The 20,107-nt window shown below is 43.9% G+C and overlaps 1 protein-coding gene across 2 annotated transcripts in view; it reads left to right on the top strand.

Moving 5' to 3' along the window:
* Window positions 1–8,418: 8,418 nt before the first annotated feature.
* The window catches only part of STX17 (syntaxin 17), a 156,090-nt gene continuing 144,401 nt past the window's right edge, over window positions 8,419–20,107 (top strand). For both annotated transcript variants that reach the window (XM_089669458.1, XM_089669457.1), the window contains exon 1: window positions 8,419–8,567. The gene's annotated coding sequence lies outside the window, so the exon portion shown is untranslated. The remainder of the gene's footprint in view (window positions 8,568–20,107) is intronic.

Genomic DNA, 20,107 nt, shown 5'->3' with positions numbered 1-20,107 from the left:
TTACCGGGAATGGACCCACAAACTTAGGTGCCAACTTTTCAGTTTTGTCATGGCTACCCGGTGCCCTGGCTGCAGGATTAGCTCTCCCCTTCTCCTCTTATCATATGCCTACTTACGACTTCCTGCAGCAATTTATTGTTGCGACTGAAGAAATCTAAAGTACTTTGGATGGCTTGAACATAGGATTCAGGAACAAGATCAGGCACAAAAGTAGGGTGAAAGCCATAATTCACGAAGAACGGAGACTGCTTGGTGGCTGAAGGAGTTGACAGGAGTTGTTAAAAGTGTATTTTCTACTAGCGGCAGAAGTGACGCCCAATCATCTTGTACAAAGGACGTAAAGCACTGGATGTACTGCTCCAAAGTTTGATTGGTCCCTTCTATTTACCCGTTAGTCTGCGGATGGTAAGCTGAAGATAGAGATAAGGATAAATAAATTCAATCCAAAAAATATAAACTTGCACTAATAAGAACCACAATAGATAACCAGTAATAATCAAAAATGAGGTGTAAAACATATAGCAGCTGAAAACAAAAACCCTGATACTAGGCAATCAACAATAAATACATAAAAGTGCAGCGCTTAAAAAGTTACAAATAATCATAAGAAAACGGTGAAAAATGTGTCCAAAAAATAGTCCATCCACAAATAAAAGAAAAGTCCCAGAGGCTTTTGATGAAACAAAAGAAATCCAAGGACAGTTGTCATGTCACCAACCACTACCACAGAAGGCTTAGTAGAAAGGCATGTCCCCCTGTAAAGAGTGGTCAATCGCGCTTTGTTAAACAATCCAGAAAGCCGGTCACTCGAATCCTCCTCCAGATCACCAAAACAGCAGATAAGGATCTCCCAAACAATGGACCTTAAATAGGGTAGCTAAACCATTAAGGATAAGGCTTTTGTGGTTCTGTATAAGAACATTAGATGGCGCCCCAATAGTCAGCTCAAGCAGGATGATTTAGTAATTGGTAAGTGTCAAAGATTTTTGATTGTCACCACAGGGTGGAGCTATGTTCCATTTTTTGCACACCTTTGATGGACTAATACATAATACATTTTAAATGCCATTTGATCTTCTGGCATTAGATGGCAATGTTCCCAGTTGATTAGAGACTGATTACTTCGCAGGTGTACTTCCTGCTTTACTCACCATGAGTGGCCAATCAAGTGCGATCCTCGGCCACTTGCGCAGTAGCGTGTGTGCGTGGCTCCACCCTACGTGTTTCGTCACAGGTAACATCAACAGGGGCACGCCCACACACTTAACCACGCTCCTTACATAGGAGCATGGTTACGTGTGTGGTCGTGCCCTTTGATGACGTTACCTGTGACAAAACGCATAGGATGGAGCCACGCACGCTTGCTACTGTGCATGCGCGAACGGCCAACAGCCATTTTGGAAATGGTAAAATTTTGATTTTTTTTGCCAATCAATGCCTAATGATGTTTGCTTACATGTGAGTGCAACCATACTTTAACTAGTAGCCGACCGCAGATAGCCAAATGAGGGCTGCACTGCGGCCGGCCAGTTCTGGGTGGACGTCATATGACGTCCCCCCAGAACGCGCTCTCCTGCGCGCCCCAGGGGGCGCGCACCCGCGATCTCCGTGATCGCTGTGTCCTACGGACACAGCTGATCACGTGATGTGGTAAAAGGCCAATCACAGCGGCCTTTTACCACGTGATCAGCGGTGTCCAATGACACGCTGATCAGAGGAAAATGCAAGTGCCGGTTCTCGGCTGCACTTTCCTCACGCTGTCAGATCGTGAGGAAAGTACTGCCGAGAACCGGCAGTTGTCAGAGTGGGGATCGGCACCAATCATCAGGGCACTGATGATCAGTGTATAAAAGATAGTTATTAAGAGATTATAAAATGATTTATCATGTCACCCAATATTTGGTCTCCATTCAGTAGCCAAAAGAGGCATTCAAAAAAAGGGGGATTTGTGAAAAGGAATTCACAAAGAAAGCGGCTACATTATGAACAGAACGTGACACTCAGAAAAAATTTCCAAAAATTATGCTTTATTACACATATATAAATATGACATATGGGCGTTCGCCCTGGTTTACCATCACCTCAGTATGAGACAATACACACAGACCTAAAACCATATAAAATGACATCAAGACCGGTCTAAATGCATGTGCAACAGAAAAAATGACTGCAGGAGTCTAATGTCCCTGTAGCACAAACACATAGGTGAACACTTCCCAAAAGAGGTGTATCCAAAAATTATACCATAGGCATACCATAATGTTAAATATTATAAGTAGAACAGTACCATTATGGTGAATACCAATCAGGGAATCCAAAAATTGTACTATGGAAAAATATCACATATATACAATGCAGCAAGCACAATAGGCGTCAAGAAGAGAACAACAAGCCTTAGGCCTGTATGGGGGGAGACATAAATGTCAAATATATGATGCAATTCATTCCTGTGCCGGCACAAGTGGTTGGGGCCCATTCATCTGTAATATAAACAGCTGTATCCTAGAGCTCTTGAATGAAATAATGCCCCATTTATTCCCAGGGTGGAAGAAAAGATGCAAAAAGCAGCACTCTGCTAGAAATGGTATCTTCACCACTATATGTGGACTACATACCACCTTTCGTAGGGAAAACAGGACATCTCCCAAAAGATCTTCTGCCCGTTGAGATATATATGGTATATCCTGTATTCTATACAAAGCACCCTGGGAATAAATGGGGCATTATTTCATTCAAGAGCTCTAGGATACAGCTGTTTATATTACAGATGAATGGGCCCCAACCACTTGTGCCGGCACAGGAATGAATTGCATCATATATTTGACATTTATGTCTCCCCCCATACAGGCCTAAGGCTTGTTGTTCTCTTCTTGACGCCTATTGTGCTTGCTGCATTGTATATATGTGATATTTTTCCATAGTACAATTTTTGGATTCCCTGATTGGGATTCACCATAATGGTACTGTTCTACTTATAATATTTAACATTATGGTATGCCTATGGTATAATTTTTGGATACACCTCTTTTGGGAAGTGTTCACCTATGTGTTTGTGCTACAGGGACATTAGACTCCTGCAGTCATTTTTTCTGTTGCACATGCATTTAGACCGGTCTTGATGTCATTTTATATGGTTTTAGGTCTGTGTGTATTGTCTCATACTGAGGTGATGGTAAACCAGGGCGAACGCCCATATGTCATATTTATATATGTGTAATAAAGCATAATTTTTGGAAATTTTTTCTGAGTGTCACGTTCTGTTCATAATGTAGCCGCTTTCTTTGTGAATTCCTTTTCACAAATCCCCCTTTTTTTGAATCACTGATGATCAGTGCCCTGATGATCGGTGCCCAGCAGTGCCGCCCGCAAGTTCCGCCCACCTGTGCCCAGCAGTGCGCCCACTAGCTCCGCCCACCTGTGCCCAGCAGTGCACCCACCTGTGCCCAGCAGTGCACCCACCTGTGCCACTCTGCAGTGCCACCTACCTGTGCCCAGAAGTGCCACCTACCTGTGCCCAACAGTGTCACCCACATGTGCCCACCCACCTGTGCCCACCAGTGCCACCCACCTGTGCCCACCCACCAGTGCTGCCCACCAGTGCCACCCACCAGTGCAGCCCAGCAGTGCTGCCAGTCAGTGCCACCAGTCAGTGCCCAGGGGTTGTGCCAGTCAGTGCCGCCAGTCAGTGCCCAGCAGTGATGCCAGTCAGTGCCGTCTATCAGTACCCATCATCAGTGTCACCTATCAGTGCCGCCTATCAGTGCTGCATATTAGTGCCGCCTCATTAGTGCTGTCTATCAGTGCCGCCTATTCGTGCCACCTCATTAGTACTGCCTATCAGTGCCCTTTAGTGCTGCCTATCAGTGCCCATCAGTGCCGCCTATCAGTGCCCATCAGTGCTGCCTCATCAACGCACATCAGCGAAGGAGAAAAAATACCTGTTTGAAAAATTTTATAATAGAAACAAAGAAACTTTTTTTTTTTTTTTCAAATTTTTTACACTTTTTTTATTTTTAGCGCAAAAAGTAAAGCGCCCAGTGGTGATTAAATACCACCAAAAGAAAGCTCTATTTGTGAGAAAAAAATGATCAAAATTTCATATGGGTACAATGTTGCATGACCGCACAATTGTCAATCAAAGTGCGGCAGCGCTGAAAGCTGAAAATTGGCCTGGTAAATAAGGGGGTATAAGTGCCTGGTAGGCAAGTGGTTAAATAAATGTTGTGATTATGGTTTTATGCTATGTGGAGCGCTCTTTCTTTACATGTTTTCCACTAAGTCCAAGCCTTATCCTGAATGGCTTAGCTACCCTAATTAAGGTCCATTGTTTGGAAGATCCTTATCTGCTGTTTTGGTGATCTGGAGGAGGATTCGAGTGACCGGCTTTCTGGATTGTTTAACAAAGCGCGATTGACCACTCTTTAACAGGGGGTCATGCCTTTCTGGTAAGCCTTCTGCAATAGTGATTGGTGACACAACTGTCCGTGGATTTCTTTTGTTTCATCACAGCCTCTGGGACTTTTCTTTTATTTTTGGATGGCCTATTTTTTTTATAAATTTTTCGCTGTTTTCTTATGATTATTTGTAACTTTTAAAGCGCTGCACTTTTATGTATCTATTGAAGATAGAGATAGTTCAATCTGTAAGTTTCCACATAGTGCCTTCCAAAATGGTGATGTAAATTGGACCCCATGGTCCGAGACGATGTTTGTGGGAACCGCATAGAGCCTGATGATTTCCTTAACAAACACCCGAGCTGTCTCCATTGCAGATGGTGTATTCATCAAGGGTAGGAAGTGGGACATCTTAGATAGCCAATCAACTACAACGAAGATGGCTGTACACCCCTCAGAGGGTGGCAACTCCACTATAGAGTCCATAGAGATCATTTTTCATGGTCTGTCTGGTATAGGCAAGGGTCTGAGCAAACCCCAAGCTTTATTTCGGGTACTCTTGCTTCCGGTACAGGTAGTATATGCACTTACATAGTCCTTGCAAGCCCTTTCCAAATCAGGCCACCAAAATGTGTGTTGCAACAATTCCACCATCTTGCGGATCCCGAAGTGGCCTGCCAAAGGGTGATCATGACAAAACCCCTAGACTATTACCCGAACACTTTCTGGGACAAAAATTTGGTCTCCTTTCTATAACAGTCCATCTTTCACCTGCAAAGTGACCCCGGAAGGATTAGGGGTGTCTGCAGGTTCCTGCTTCAGTTGTGACATGCGATCAGTCTGTAACAAAAGGAAGTTACCTGCTGGTAGGATGGTATCTGGTACTGGCGTGTCCTTCAGATCTTCAAACATACATGACAATACATCAGGCTTGATGTTTTTTGTCCTGAGCTGGTAGATTATATGGAAGGAGAACCTAGAAAAGAAGAGTGCCCATCGGGCCCGGTGAGGTCGCAGGCATTTTGCCGTTCTCAGATATTCAAGGTTCTTGTGGTCTGTATTGATTAGTATTGGGTGAGCTACCTCTTCTAAGAAATATCTCCATTCCTCTAGGGCTGCTTTATTTGCAAGGAGCTCACGATCTCCCACATCATAGTTTCTTTCTGTGAGGCAAGTTTCTATGAGAAGAATGCTACCGGATGGATCAAGTCCTTGAAGCCTTGGCGCTGGGACAGGACTGCCCTGTCTGTACATTCTGATACATCTAGGGTCTGGATGAACATGAGCAAAAGTAAGCAGCTTCTTTAGAGTCTCAAAGGCAGCTTGTGCCTCAGGGGTCCATCGGAAACAGATACTCTACTTGGTGAGCTGTGTAATGGAGGTAATAATGGCTGAGAAGTTCTTGATAAATCTGCGGTAAAAGTTAGCAAACCCCACAAACCGTTCAGCCTCTTTCTTATCTGTGGTTGCTGACCAATCCAGGACTGTGGAGACCTTTTCTGGATCCATTTCGGTTCCCTTGTAGAAATGATTAAGCTCAGGAACTCCGCTGCTCAAATCACATTTTTCAGGCTTGGCATAGAGTCCATGATGGCGAAGTCTGCAAAGAACACTATTAACATGTCCCTGGTGAACTACAAGAGAAATGGAAAATATTAGAATGTCGTCCAGATGCACAATTAAAAAGATAGCCAAGAAGTCTCTGAAGATGTCATTAATGAAGTGTTGGAATGTGGCTGGCACATTGCAGAGGCTGAATGGCATGACAAAGTACTCAAAGAAGCCAAAACAAGTTCGAAATGTGGTCTTCCATTCATCCCCTTCTCGGATAAGGACCAAGTTGTAGGCCCCCTCAAGTCCAGTTTGGTAAAAATAGTGGCAGACCTCAGTCTTTGGAAAAGTTCAGGTACCAAGGGAAGAGAATAGCAGTTCTTTACAGTGATTTTGTTTAAGTCCCAAAAATCCACACATGGCAGAAGGGAATGGTCTTTTTTTCCACAAAAATTATTCCTGCACCAGCTGGTGAAGTAGAGGGGTGGATGAATCCCTTCTTAAGATTTTCAAGGCCCTCAATTCACGTTTGGACAGTGGGAAGATGCACTAGAGGCTAGTTCCCTATCAGGTTCTCCGTGCCTGTGATCAACAACGGATGTCAGAGGGTGGATTTTATTGCTGATATTCAATCCAATAGACTTTGTAATTTGGCCATCACCATGCGCTGTCAATCACAGGCAAGGCAGACCTGATGGGGAACTGGTTTGTCAGAGTTCCCTCTTCAGGCTCCACCCATTCTACAACTCAGATTCGGAACTGTTGGTTGGGGAATGCTGAGACTAGTACCCCATCAGCTCCTCTTTGCCTGTAACTAACAGTGCATGGCAGGGAGTAGATTCCAAAACTGTGCTATGGATCTGTCCACTAGTGCCGGGACAAGCTCATCCAGCGCCCAGGGCAAAGATGCCAAAATTGCATCCCCTCGCTTCCCTTAGGGTTAGCAGTGATCTCGCTATCAATACTCCTGTCAGCCTTGTAAGAGAAGCAACTTGCCCAGGATGCCCCCATTGCTGCCGTAAACCATTGTGCACAGGGCTGTGCGCTGTTCATTGAAAGGAAAGCGGACTTGATAGAGAACTAGTCTCTCAGTTCCACACCAGACTCTCTCTACCCCTAGTACAAAACCCCTCAACCATGCTTCTATGGACTTAGTGAGGGAGGAGGTTGCATAATGAGGAAGGAGTCCAGTGTGGACAATGAATCGGGAGCAAAAACCATCATTTTCGGTGATGAGCTCTGACGAAATTCAAAAAGGTGTCTATGACTCCCATTATGAATTCCCCAGATGGTGTGAACAAGCTCTGATCCCTGGTTCACATATATGCGGCCGTGTGGGCCACGTTTTGCATGGACACGAGAGCCCATTCATTTGAATGGACTCCCCTACCCTGTGACACGCAGGGCAGAAGTCCCTACACTTCTTCCGAAAACGCAGCCGGCACGAGAACCTCAGGTTCCAGTACATTTGCGTTTTCCGGTGCGGGCGGCGTACCATTAGAATGGCACCCGCCCGCGGGTCTGCATTCCTCTGTGCAAGTGGTGGGGCAGCACTGATTTTCATGCAGATCTGCAGCGGCACCACCCGCACAGATGTGAACCTAGCTCAAGAGCTGGTGCACACCATAGAAACGCAGTCTAGATGTGTTCCGGATGCGTTCCTGCATGCGTGTTTTGACGTGTTCCAGTGCATTTTTTTTATGTGTTCCGATGCATTTTGATGCGTTCTGGTTCATTTTTTCCCTCTCTCTTTTTGTTCAATTTAAATAGGGACATGTGCAGGGGCGGACTGACTATTTGGAAATTCGGGCACTGCCCGAGGGCCCGGGATCAGTAGGGGGCCCCATGAGATGCCCCTGGTACCTTTTTCATAGGCTTTTTTGAGTTTGGGCAAGGACACAGGGGCCCCATGATCCCCTATTGCCCGGGGGCCCCATGAGTTGTCAGTCTGCCCCTGGACATGGGCATTTTAGTGCGTTTTTGATGCATTTTACCGCATTCCAGTACAGTTCTGTGCAGGAAAAATGCAGCCTGTTCTACTTTTTTTCCTACTTTATGTGTTTTGGATGCAGAACAGAAGCACACTGAAACGCATGTAGTATAAACCAGCCCTAAAAGATGACCAAACTTTGCACTGCAATATAAGATTTGTTTCAACATAAAGTATAAAATCATTATTAAAAACATTTAATAATTTTTCTTAAAAATGAAATTTAAAAAAGTAAATAAAAAACTATAAACAAAGAAATGAAAAAATAAATAAAAATCGCTGATAGAAATTTTCTATCTCCAAGACCAGGGGATACTGCAGAAATTTGATCGACTGGTAAAGAAATAAAATTGGCAAACCTTCCTGAGACAGCATGACGTGCACACCAGCCTGCTAACTCCACCTCTTCCATTCACACCTCACCTGTCACGCTGCCTGCACACTCCAGCTGTTAAGCCAGAGCAGTCACATGACGCAGCCTTGTGCTCGATCACGTGACGAGTATGTCAACAAGCAGGGAGCAGTTTCCGCGTTCCACGCCGGGCAGGATGTGCCCGTAGCTGGGCTCTCCCATTAACCGCTGACCTGTTCAAAGGAGACCGCCGTGCTGACAGATTGCCCGGTCTGAACAGGTATTGACTCGTTCGGTTTCGGTAGTCTTCGGGCTGCACGTGGACTGTAATGGCATCACACACATCTGTGTAGCATTCAATGGGAGCTCTGGTTAGGTCTGTTACCAATGTTGTTAGTATGGGGAGAGAAGGGCTGATCTCCACACTGAGGGAGTTCTCTGTGTTTTTTATTTATGTATTGATATGGTGATAGGTATTGACAGTGTCCAAAAGTGTGTGTTGAAGCAGAACCAGGGACAGACTGACCATTTGGAAACTCGGGCACTTCCCGAGGGCCCGGGGTCAGTAGGGGGCCCCATGAGATGCCCCTGGTACCTTTTTCATAGGCTTTTTTGAGTTTGGGTAAGGACACAGGGGCCCAGGGGTGGACTGACAACTCATGGGGCCCCCGGGCAAAAGGGGATCATGGGGCCCCTGTGTCCTTACCCAAACTCAAAAAAGCCTATGAAAATTGTACCAGGGTCATCTCATGGGGCCCCCTACTGACCCTGTGCCCTCGGGCAGTGCCCAAGTTTCTAAATGGAGGGGCCCCATGATTCCCTATTGCCCTGGGGCCCCATGAGTTGTCAGTCCGCCCCTGAGCAGAACTAATCCCTCTAATCCTTCATAGCCAATCAAGATGCCATCTCATCCTCGGTTTGGTCTGCAGTTGCCATGGTTGTGCACATGTGATCAATGTTGACAGCAGTAGTGATGAGCATGTATGCAAGGGGTGTGTGTGTACGTGTGGCTGTAGGGTGCGAATGCCTCCGGCACCTATGATTGGCTGATGGCTTCAACATCAGGACAGCTCAGGAGGGTTTGGACTCCTGTCTGCACACATCTAAGCTCATACCGAAATAGTATAAATACAGTCAGTGGCACTAGTCAGTGCCCAGCAGTTGTGCCAGTCAGTGCCACCTATTGGTGCTGTCTATCAGTACCCATCATCAGTGTCGCCTATCAATGACACCTCATTAGTGCTGCCTCATCAGTGCCCATCAGTGCTGCCTATCAGTGCCCATCAGTGCTGCCTCATCAACGCACATCAGTGCTGCCTATCAGTGCTGCCTCAACACAACTTCAGTGAAGGAGAAAAATTACCTGTTTGAAAAATTTTATAATCGAAACAAACTTTTTTTTTTCAAATTTGTTGCAATTGTTTTGTTTATAGCGCAAAAAGTAAAGCGCCCACTCTGTTGGCTGCTGACACAGCTGGGTTGCTATGGCAACTCACTCTAGTGCAAGCTGAGAGGAACATTTATAAACAAACTGCTCCAACTTGCTCATCTTCACTGGTGGTTGCCATCTTCAAACGTTTGTAGTTTTAAATCCTACAGCGAAGAGCTTTATATTGTGAGAATCACAAGACCCAGACCTACATTTTGATGCATAGGATGTCTCTGAAATATTAAAAATGAAGGCACGGTCGCAGTTTAAAAATGTCCCTTAAAATTTCAGGTGACTGGTGGGGATTCAATGAATGTCAATGGGCGGCGTGAGTTGCAAACAAATGGTCATATTGTGAAAACTATCAGGACTATGGCTTAGCCGTGGACATTTTTAGTGGCAGCAGGGATAGCTGAACGTTTGATATAAGATTTGTGTAGGTGGGCTTGAAAATGAGGGAGTGATGGCAGTTTAGAAATCATGTCCTGATTTTTCAGCTCACACTCTAGCTTTTGTCAGCTCCCGCTCTAGTTTTGAACATTCCGCCATTCATTCCTATGGGACCAATTTCACCACCAAAACGGCGATATTTCGTGAACCATTCGGCGAAACGTTCCACAAAGTAATAGCACACCAATCGGGAACAATCTGCACGAGAACCAAATGTTTCCAGAAAAAGGATTCTTCTTAGAGTGTAACAGGAGATTTATGTGACAGAAGTGTGACAAGATCATGCCAAAAAACTCTACCTAAGATAGGGTCTGGTCAGCGGAACCCACAGCTGTGTGAGGAACAGCCAGAGGGTACAGAGTGTGACCTGAGTACTGAGGGATGAAGCTACATACTGGAGTCATCACGGGCAACCCAGAGTGAGCTGATAGTGAGTCTCGGATGGAGCACTGCTACTGTGTTGTTGGGTCTGGTGAGAGGGCCTTGAAGCTACTTATTACCACTGTTAGTGACTGAGCCATTAGGAACTACCCTCCAGTTACTCCATAGATTTAATACTGCCTGCAAGCCTTATTGACTGCCTTAACCATTTCAATACCGGGCAATTTTACACCTTCCTGCCCAGGCCATTTTTCAGGTTTCAGCGCTCTCACACTTTGAATGACAATTGCGCGGTCATACAACATTGTACCCAAACTAACATTTTATCATTTTCTTCACACAACTAGAGCTTTCTTTTGGTGGTATTTAATCACCGCTGGGGTTTTTATTTTTTGCTAAATTAACAAAAAAAGACCAAAAATTTTGAAAAAAACCCACATTTTTCTTTGTTTCTGTTATAAAAGTTTACAAATAAATAATTGTTCTTCATAAATTTAGGCCGAGATGTATTCTGCTACATGTCTTTGGTGAAAATAACCCAAATTAGGATGTATTGTTTAGTTTGTAGGAAGGTTATAGAGTTCACAAACTATGGTATAGATCTGAATATTGATCAATCCTGAAGTACTGACAGCCAATCTAATTTCTAGAGGTCCAAGAATGTCAGAATAGTACAGATATCCCCAAATGACCCCTTTTTGCAGAGTAGACAGTCCGACGTACTTCATAAGAGGCATGGCGAGTTTTTTGAAGTTGTATTTTTTTTGTCATAATTTTTCGGAAAATTAAAAAATCTATTTTCACTATTTTTTTTTTTTACATACTGTCACCAGTGCAGTACAGCGTCATCATATAACTGGCATGGCGGTGAACAGGGACACTGACTGGTGACAGTATGAAAAAAAAATATATATATATTTTTTTTAATTTTTTTTATTTTTAATTTTTTATTAAATTTTTTTTATTTTTTTTTAAGATTTTTTTTTCATATTTTACTATGACCAAAGTAGTACAATGTTACCATAGTAACATTGTACTACTTTGGGGAAGTGATCAGTATTTTTTTTTTTTTTTTTTTACACAATTTGCTTATAGCAAAGAATTACTTTGCTATAAGCAAGCATTTACCTGAATGAAATCGATTCATTCAGCTTTTTTTTTTTTTTTTTTTTGTGCTTAGCTGTGATTTGGTCACAGCTAATCACATGACATGTGCATGTGATTAGCTGTGACCATTCACAGCTAGGCACTAGTATACAATAGATGGCATGAATGAAGCCATCCATTGTATACAACTGTCATGTGACCTGCTGTGATTGGTCACAGCAGGTCACATGGTACTTGCAACGGGGGCCGGTACTCAGATCTGTCATCGGCCGTGTCTGAGGTACGCGGCCGGTGACAGATCGCGCTCCTGCGCCGCTCTGCATTAGCGCAAACTGCGCATGTGCGGGAGCATGCCAAATGGCGTGCACCCGGAATACAGCAGCACATTTGAAGCCGCCAAACGGCCATTGGCCGGGCGGCTAATGGTTAACCACTTCCAGTCCGGACACTTTTACCCCCTTCCTGTCCAGGGCAATTTTCAGCTTTCAGCGCTATCACACTTTGACAATTGCGCGGTCATGCAACACTGTACCCATATGAATTTTTTACTATTTTTTTGAGACAGATAAAGCTTTATTTTGGTGGTATTTATTCACCGCTGGGATTTTAATTTTTTTTGCCATGTAAATGAAAACGTCCAAAAATTTTGAAAAAAAGTTTTTCTTTAAAAATTTTGCAAATAAATAATCTTTCATCATAAATCTTGGCTGAAATGTATTCCGTTATCTTTTTAGTAATAAAAAAATAAGCCAAATTAGTTTATAACCAAAAATTATAATTTTTTAACTTTTTTTTACATTTTTATTTTTTTTTAATATTATTTGTGTTTTTTTTTGTTTGTTTTTTTTACATACTGTCACCCTAGCAGTACAGTGTCACCATGGTGACACTGTACTACTTGTGGGGGGTGATGAAGATTTTTTTTTATTTTTTACAGTGATTGCTTTTACACCCATATAGGGTGTAAAAGCAATCATTTCTCTTTCTCTCTGTCTGCATTCTTGCAGCCATTGAGAACTACTGAGTGAGCTGTGATTAGTCACAGCTTGTCACATGGTACAAGGCTGTTGTGAATAGCCTTGTACCATGTGACCTCTGTGATCATTCACAGATTTCACACGTAGTAAGCAATGATGTCACAAGTGACATCTTGTTTACTACTTTGCATGTGATCGCTGATTGGCCAATCAGCGATCACATGATCAGGACCTCGTACAGAGGTCCCGTCTGACGATCGGTGTTTCACTGTGTCCGGAGGACACAGCGGGCACCAGATAGTGGTGCTGCGCGCACAGCTAGAAATGGCGGGTGCCATTTATGAACGGCAACCCGCCCCTGGAGTGCCACCGTCCTGCCGTTTATAAACAGCAGGCGGACGGCAAGTGGTTAACATGTGCGAACAGGCTCCAACGTTTGGCTGGCTGAAGAGTAAGAACTAAAGACTGCCCCCAACAGTTGCTGCCTTTAGGCCATGTTTTTTTTTTTTTTTTTATTTGTTAGAGGTACCTGCATCCAAGCCAATCCCTCAGAGTGCTCTCAAACCTATTGTAGTGCTATCATGTATATTGAGTTTACCGTCTACTAATATTGTTTATTGCTGATTTACTACCTTCCCCCTCTGATTCTAGGTAAGGGTATAAAATCTCATTTTTGCCAATTTAGCATAGTTATTACTCTGTCTGCTCATTTATGTTCAAATTTCCATTTATTCTAACCCATATCAAATTAACCCCTTTCCCGCCACCCTATAGCAGATATACTGCTACAGGGTGGCAGGGATGTGCAAAATCGTGTATATATACGTGATTTTGCATTACAGGGTAGGGGACGCTCGCCGCTATTCGCGGCCCTGGCTGTCAGTCACTGGCACCCGGTGATCGAGCAGGATTACCGATGGAGGGAGAGAACTGTAAGTTAACAAAACAGTTCTCTCCCCTGTCAGCTCCTGTACCCTGCTATGCATGGCTTTGCATAGCAGAGTCATGCATAGCAGTCTACTTACAGTGAAGCGCACACACCGCACACTGTAAAACAGCACACAGTTAACCGTTTGATCGCCCCCACATGTTAACCCCTTCCTGCCCAGTGCCATTAGTACAGTGTCAGTGTTTATTAGCACTGATCATGGTATTGGTGTCACTGGGGATGTCATTGATACCAAGTCAGTTCTCCCCAGTGTCAGAATGCCCGCCACAGTCCCGCTATAAATCCCAGTATATATACCGCCATTTGTAAGCGCTATAACTTTCACGTAAACCAATTAATTTACACGGATTGGTATTTTTTTCAGCAAAGACATGTAGCAGAATACTGAATAAATAAGTATGTGTTTAGAAAATCTACAGTGAGACACAAAATATTGCACTAGGTGCAAAAAATTAAATAAAAATATAAGTGAAAAACTGTTAAAAATAAATGATATATATATAAATACTAATAAATATAAATATCAATGTCATAAAATCCCTTGCTGCCACTATGTGAAATAACAAATGCAAACAAAGAACACAGTGATAGTGAAAAAAGTGGCGCACACACTTATCAGTGATAAACTAATAATGATAATGCTAAATAACATATCTAATCCAAACAATACGCCAAAAAAAATCATTAATGTGTAGGAAAGAACTGTCCAAAGTTCAAATGCAGCTCCACATATCCTAAAGTCCACCACGTGATCAAAAAAACAGTGGTCACAGTGCGCCCCCATGTGCACTTACCAGTGCTCCATTGTCCTCTACTTTAGTAGGTGAAACAGAGGGCTTTAACCGGTAAGCGTTATATTCTCACGTTAGTACAGGAGGTGAAAGGAGTCTGCAATATTTACTTATTCAGCCACCTGGACCCAAGGATCTCACAAGGTATCCGATGACACTCCATTTGCAACCATGTTATGTAAAATGGAAAAGGAACAAGGCCCGCTCCAATTGTATAGTAAAAAAAGGAATAGTTTATTCATATACTTATTTTTTAATAAGTTTATTTCTATTGTTTTTTACATATAATAAAATCATGACCTTTATTTTTATTCACTTGTATATAATTTTAAAATTGTCATTTGTCCTATCTTATTAATAATGTGTTGTATTGCCCATTTCTATTGATACATGGAGTCTATTTCTGCCATTGGTTGGCATCACATTCTGTGGGGTGTGCGCTGACAAATAAGGAGTAATTAGCTGTCTGGTGACTCCAATTACCTCTTTCTTATTTGAGAGTGAAGCCGCACTGCACCGTCACCCCTATGACTAAGTCTGAAATGACGAAACGCGTCGGGGTGTGACGGTTCGGCAACTGGAAGTGACACAGTACCGTAACCGGAAGTGACACGACGGCGTCAGAAGCGGTTGTTCCGGGGGTGGTGAGAGCACCTAAATGGTCTCTGCTTTCCACACTGCATTTGGGCTTGTTTCATTTGTTCACATTGTGAGTGCGATTTTAAAGAGCAATAAAGCATTTGGTATATTTTTACTAAACCATTGGAGCGGGCCTTGTTCCTTTTCTATTTTACATAACATGCTTGCAAATGGATACCTTGTGAGATCCTTGGGTCAAAGTGGCTGAATAAGTGAATATTGGGGACTCCTTTTATCTCCTGTACTAATGTTAGTATATAACACTTACCAATTAAAGCCCTCTGTTTCACCTGCTAAAGTAGAGGACAATAGAGCACTGGTGAGTGCACATCCGAGTGGGGGCGCACTGTGACCACTGTTTTTTTACCAATGTGTTTTTTGATCATGTGGTAGACTTTACGATATGTGGAGCTGCATATGAACTTTGGACAGTTTTTTCCTACACATTAATGATTTTTGGGGGATTCTTTTGGCATATTTGGATTAGATATGTTATTTAACATTATCATTATTAGTTTATCACTGATAAGTGTGTGCTTCACTTTTTTCACTATCACTGTATTCTTTGTTTGCATGTAGCAGAATACATTTTGGCCTAAATTTTTATGATTAAATTTGATTTTTAAAATTTTTTTACTGGACATGTTTAATAGCAAAAAGTCAAAAATATTGTTTTTTTTTTTTCTCAAAATTGTCTTTTTTTTTTTTCATAGTGCAAAAAATAAATAACGCACACGCGATCAAATAACATCGAAAAAAGCTCTATTTGTGGGGGGAAAAAAGTACATAAATTTCATTGGTGTGCAGCGTTCCATGACCGCGCAATTGTCAGTTAAAATAACGCAGTGCCACAAGTCAAAAGTGGCATGATCAGGAAGGGGGGTAAATCCTCTGGAGGGCAAGAGGTTAATAGCATTTACCACTAAACGGGTGTATGTCCAGGGGTGGACTGACCATTTGGAAACTCGGGCACTGCCCGGGGTCAGTAGGGGGCCCCATGAGATGCCCCTGGTACCTTTTTCATAGGCTTTTTTGAGTTTGGGCAAGGACACAGGGACCCCATGATCCCCTATTGCCCGGGTGCCCCATGAGTTATCAGTCCGCCCCTGTGTATGTGTAACAGACCACCTGACAGCACCTCTATCAGTCCCCTGATAGAGCCTCCCCAGAGTGCGGAGTCTAAGTACCGGAACACTTGTTCACCAGGGCCCCTGATGGTGGGGATGGACTTGGAGTGCTCCGGGACCAGGTCGCAGCTACCGGGTATCTCTACCAGAGGTAGAGGAGTCTGCCAGAGGCTCCTGAGGGTTAAGAGTCTGATGTGAGGGAGCCCGGGGATCCCTGAGGGACTGATGGATGGATGAGCAAGATCAGAGTCAAATAGGCCGTGTCGGTAACTAGCGGGTCGGTGCGGTACAAGACTGTAGGCAAGGGATAGTCGGGTCACACGCAGGGTCAATACCAGAAGATCAGATCTATAAGGGAGCATCCAGGAGCAGAGTCAGACAAGCCAAGGGGTCAGGACAGGAGAAGGCAACAAGGTCAGACAATCCAGATCAGAGTACTCACAACAAAGGCAACAGGATACGCAAAGACCATTCGGCAACAAGTGTCGGTGCAGGGCTGGTTTAAATAGCCCGCGCTGCACCTGACAGGCGCAGCCTAGGTCCTAGTGCCTGCCCCGTACTGTCATAGACGACGGGTGCGCCTGGGTCCTAGTGCCGTGCTGCCTGCATGTCTTGACAGACACCTACGCATGTGTAGACTCATGCGTTGCGATGGTCCCTGACAGTATGTCTATTTACTGGTAGTAACCCACAGCTTGGTTAATGGTATCTTACACTTTGTGTATTTATTTTTTTTTTAACAGTTGCATTTATTGAAATCGTACTAAAGTATAAACAAACCAAGGTACATGAGAACAATCAAGCTTGTGGCATACAGTAGATACACAATATTCATAAACTTCCAATGCTGAAAATCATACAGATTCAATCTGTCATCCTGAGCCAAGTCAAGAAAAGCATACATCGTATAATTTAGATGACCATTACCCACCAGATGAGAGTTGAGAAAAAGATCTTAGGGTGTGAGCTGGAGCATAAAACGAAAAAAGTGGATAGGACAAGATGGGGAAGGGGAGGGAAGGGGGGGGGGGGGAGTGTAAAGAAGAAAGGCAGATCACAAACATTAGCCAGTCAGACAAATAATACAAACTTGACACGCCCGCAAGGTAAAAACCACCAAGTATTATACCGTAAGGCCGTGTGCGTCAACCCACCCAGCCCATATTCTATCAAATTTAGCTGGACAGTTACGACTCATATAAGTAAGTTTATACAAAGGAAGCGCACTGTAGATTGCCGGCTTTCAGCCCGAGATTGTCGGCGGGGTAGACAGTTTCCATTTCAACAAACTTTCTCTTGTAGCATAATAGAGAGAATAGAAGACCAACAATTTATTATGCTTAGACATCTCCATGAGGTCCAGAAGAACCAACAACATAATCAGCGGATCCATGGGAATAGACAGTTTACCAACAGCGTTAATAGTATCTAGTACCCCGGCCCAAAAGGGATGTTGGTATGTACATTCCCAAGACATATGGTGAAACGTGCCTACCGCCATATCACAACGAGGACATGTTGCCGATCTATCAGGATATATCGCAGCCAATTGCCGAGGTGTGTAATATATTCTATCTATAAATTTTAGCTGTATGAAGTGGCCCCTGGCTGAGATCATGGTAGGGGAGGCACTGTAAAAGACAATCCTCCCAATCATCCTCTGACAGAGATAGGAGGTCTGTGTGCCATTTATCGTAAAGCAACTGCATTCTAGTGCTAGATAGGGGTAGCAGAAAGGAATGAAGAGAGGATAACGGTTTAGGCAAGTCTTCCATTAACAACAAATTTTCTAAAGGGTTAGTCTGGATGGTAGGGGGAGAAGGAAATTGAGCGGCAACCGCATATCGCAATTGTAAAAACCGGAAGAACATCCGGTTAGGCAGGCCATGATTGTGTTTTGAGTTCACCAAAGGAGAGCAGTACGCCACAAGGCATAATATGGTGCAATGTTGTAATGCCATACCAAGTCCACACCACAGGATCCAGTATCCTGTGCAGATGGGGGAGGGCAGGATTGCCCCAGAGCAACATGTGAGGGCAGTAGGAGTTATTTACACTAAATTGAACTCTAGCTTGTCTCCACAACCTCAGAGTCACCAGCATGGGAAGAGTGATGGCCAAGTTGGATTTTGGGATTTGTACTGGCGTATGCCGAAAAAAGATTGATAAACTTAGGTAGAAGTATCATTTTAAAAAAATTAGTGCCAATAGGAAGGGAAGACCAAGCAGTACATTTAGTCTGCAACTGTTGCAGGAGGGGATGAAGATTGTCCGCTAGGTACTTCGTCAAGTCACGCTGCACCATCACACCCAAGTATTTAAATTGAGAGACCGATCTAATAGGGGTGAAGGAAATGTCAGGCAAGGGTCCTGGCACAAGAGGAAACAATATTGATTCCCAATTTATGCATATCCCGGATTATCTACCGAAGTGATCGATAAGACTCAGCGCCACTCTAGGAGAAAAATTACATTTCTTCAAATATAAGAGAGTGTTGTCCGCATACAGGGAAAATCTATCTTCCCGGTCACCCACCGGTAGCCCATGCAAGGAATTGGAAGAGCGGATCAGGCAGGCCTAAGGGGGGGAAAGGATATTATTAGTATCTACTCTCGCAAGTGGCACACTATACAGGCATCTGATCCAAGAAATTAAATTGGGGCCAAATCCGAAGCGTGGCAGAATCTCCCATAGATATTTCCACTCGACTGAATCAAAGGCCTTTTCAGCGTCCAGGGACAGTACCACTCCAGGGTCGTCGCTGTCACAAGCCGCATAAATGTGGGTGAATAGTCTTCGTATGTTGATTTCAGTGCCCTTACCCGGCATAAAACCAGTCTGGTCATGGTGTACCACCGTAGAGATAACCGAGCACAGTCTCCTAGCAAGCACCTTAGCGAGTATTTTCGTATCAGTGTTCAAAAGGGAGATTGGTCGATAGGAGGAGCAGTGGGTCAGGTACTTCCCTGGCTACGAAATCACCACCATCACCTCTTGGAGCATATCAGAAGGCAAGGATCCTATTTCAAGTAGTGCGTTAAAAAGTGTTTGAAAGCAGGGAGTCATTTGTTCAATGTATATTTTATAGAATGCAATTGGAAAGCCATCCGGACCCGGCGTTTTTCCAGATTGGAGAGCGGCAATTGCCTGCTGGATCTTCTCCAAGGACATCGGTGCCTCCCACTGTTCCTTCTGGACCAGGGAGAGAGATGGCAGGTCAACATGATCCAAATAACGGGAAAAATCCTGTGGCGTGAAGGAAGCTTAGGAGGAGTATAAACTCATGTAATAGTCAGAGCTTGAGATTGGATCAGGGATCCTGGAACCATCCTCAGCCTGTATAAGGGCAATATTGTTCCCTAGCCAACCAAGCCAATAGGCGGCCTGCTTTATCTCCCTGTTCAAAAATACTCTGTTTTTGATGGAGCATCGCCTTCCTGGAAGCCTCCATGCATAACAGTAAAGCTTCCCTAGTAGCTAGTTGTAAGTCGTGTTGAATAACAGGATCCGGGTTGAGCACATAATTGGATTCAGCTTCCTGCACCCTCTGGTCCACCAAGTCCACTTCTGCCCACCGTCTAACCTGCAGCCCCCCAATCGGGGTCCGATACTGTCCTCTAAGGGTAGCCATACAAGCCTCCAAGGTAGTAGTAGGCGCTGCAGTATTCTCATTGGAGTCTCAATATTGCTCCAGTGCCTTCTCTATAGGAGTTCTACGTCAGGATCAGTAATCCAATACTGAGATAACCTCCAGGATTTTTTCCCCCTGGGCATCAGTATTACTTAAGCTAAGAAGAATAATACTTAAGCTAAGAAGAAGTGGAGCGTGATCTGAAATCCTTCTTGGAAGGATGTCAATCTCCAAAACCCTCGCTAAAAGTGCAGGTGTAACATAACAAAGATCAATTCTAGACATTGTTCTGTGTGATGCCGAGTAACAGGTATAGGCCCTGGTCTCAGGATTTTTCC

The sequence above is a fragment of the Staurois parvus genome, unplaced genomic scaffold (assembly GCF_062004578.1).
Source record: "Staurois parvus isolate SC_StPar_1 unplaced genomic scaffold, SC_StPar_1.0 ptg000077l, whole genome shotgun sequence".
Classification (NCBI taxonomy): Eukaryota; Metazoa; Chordata; class Amphibia; order Anura; family Ranidae; genus Staurois; species Staurois parvus.
The sequence above is the reverse complement of the archived record's forward strand: the minus strand, read 5'-3'. Positions and strand labels throughout refer to the sequence as shown.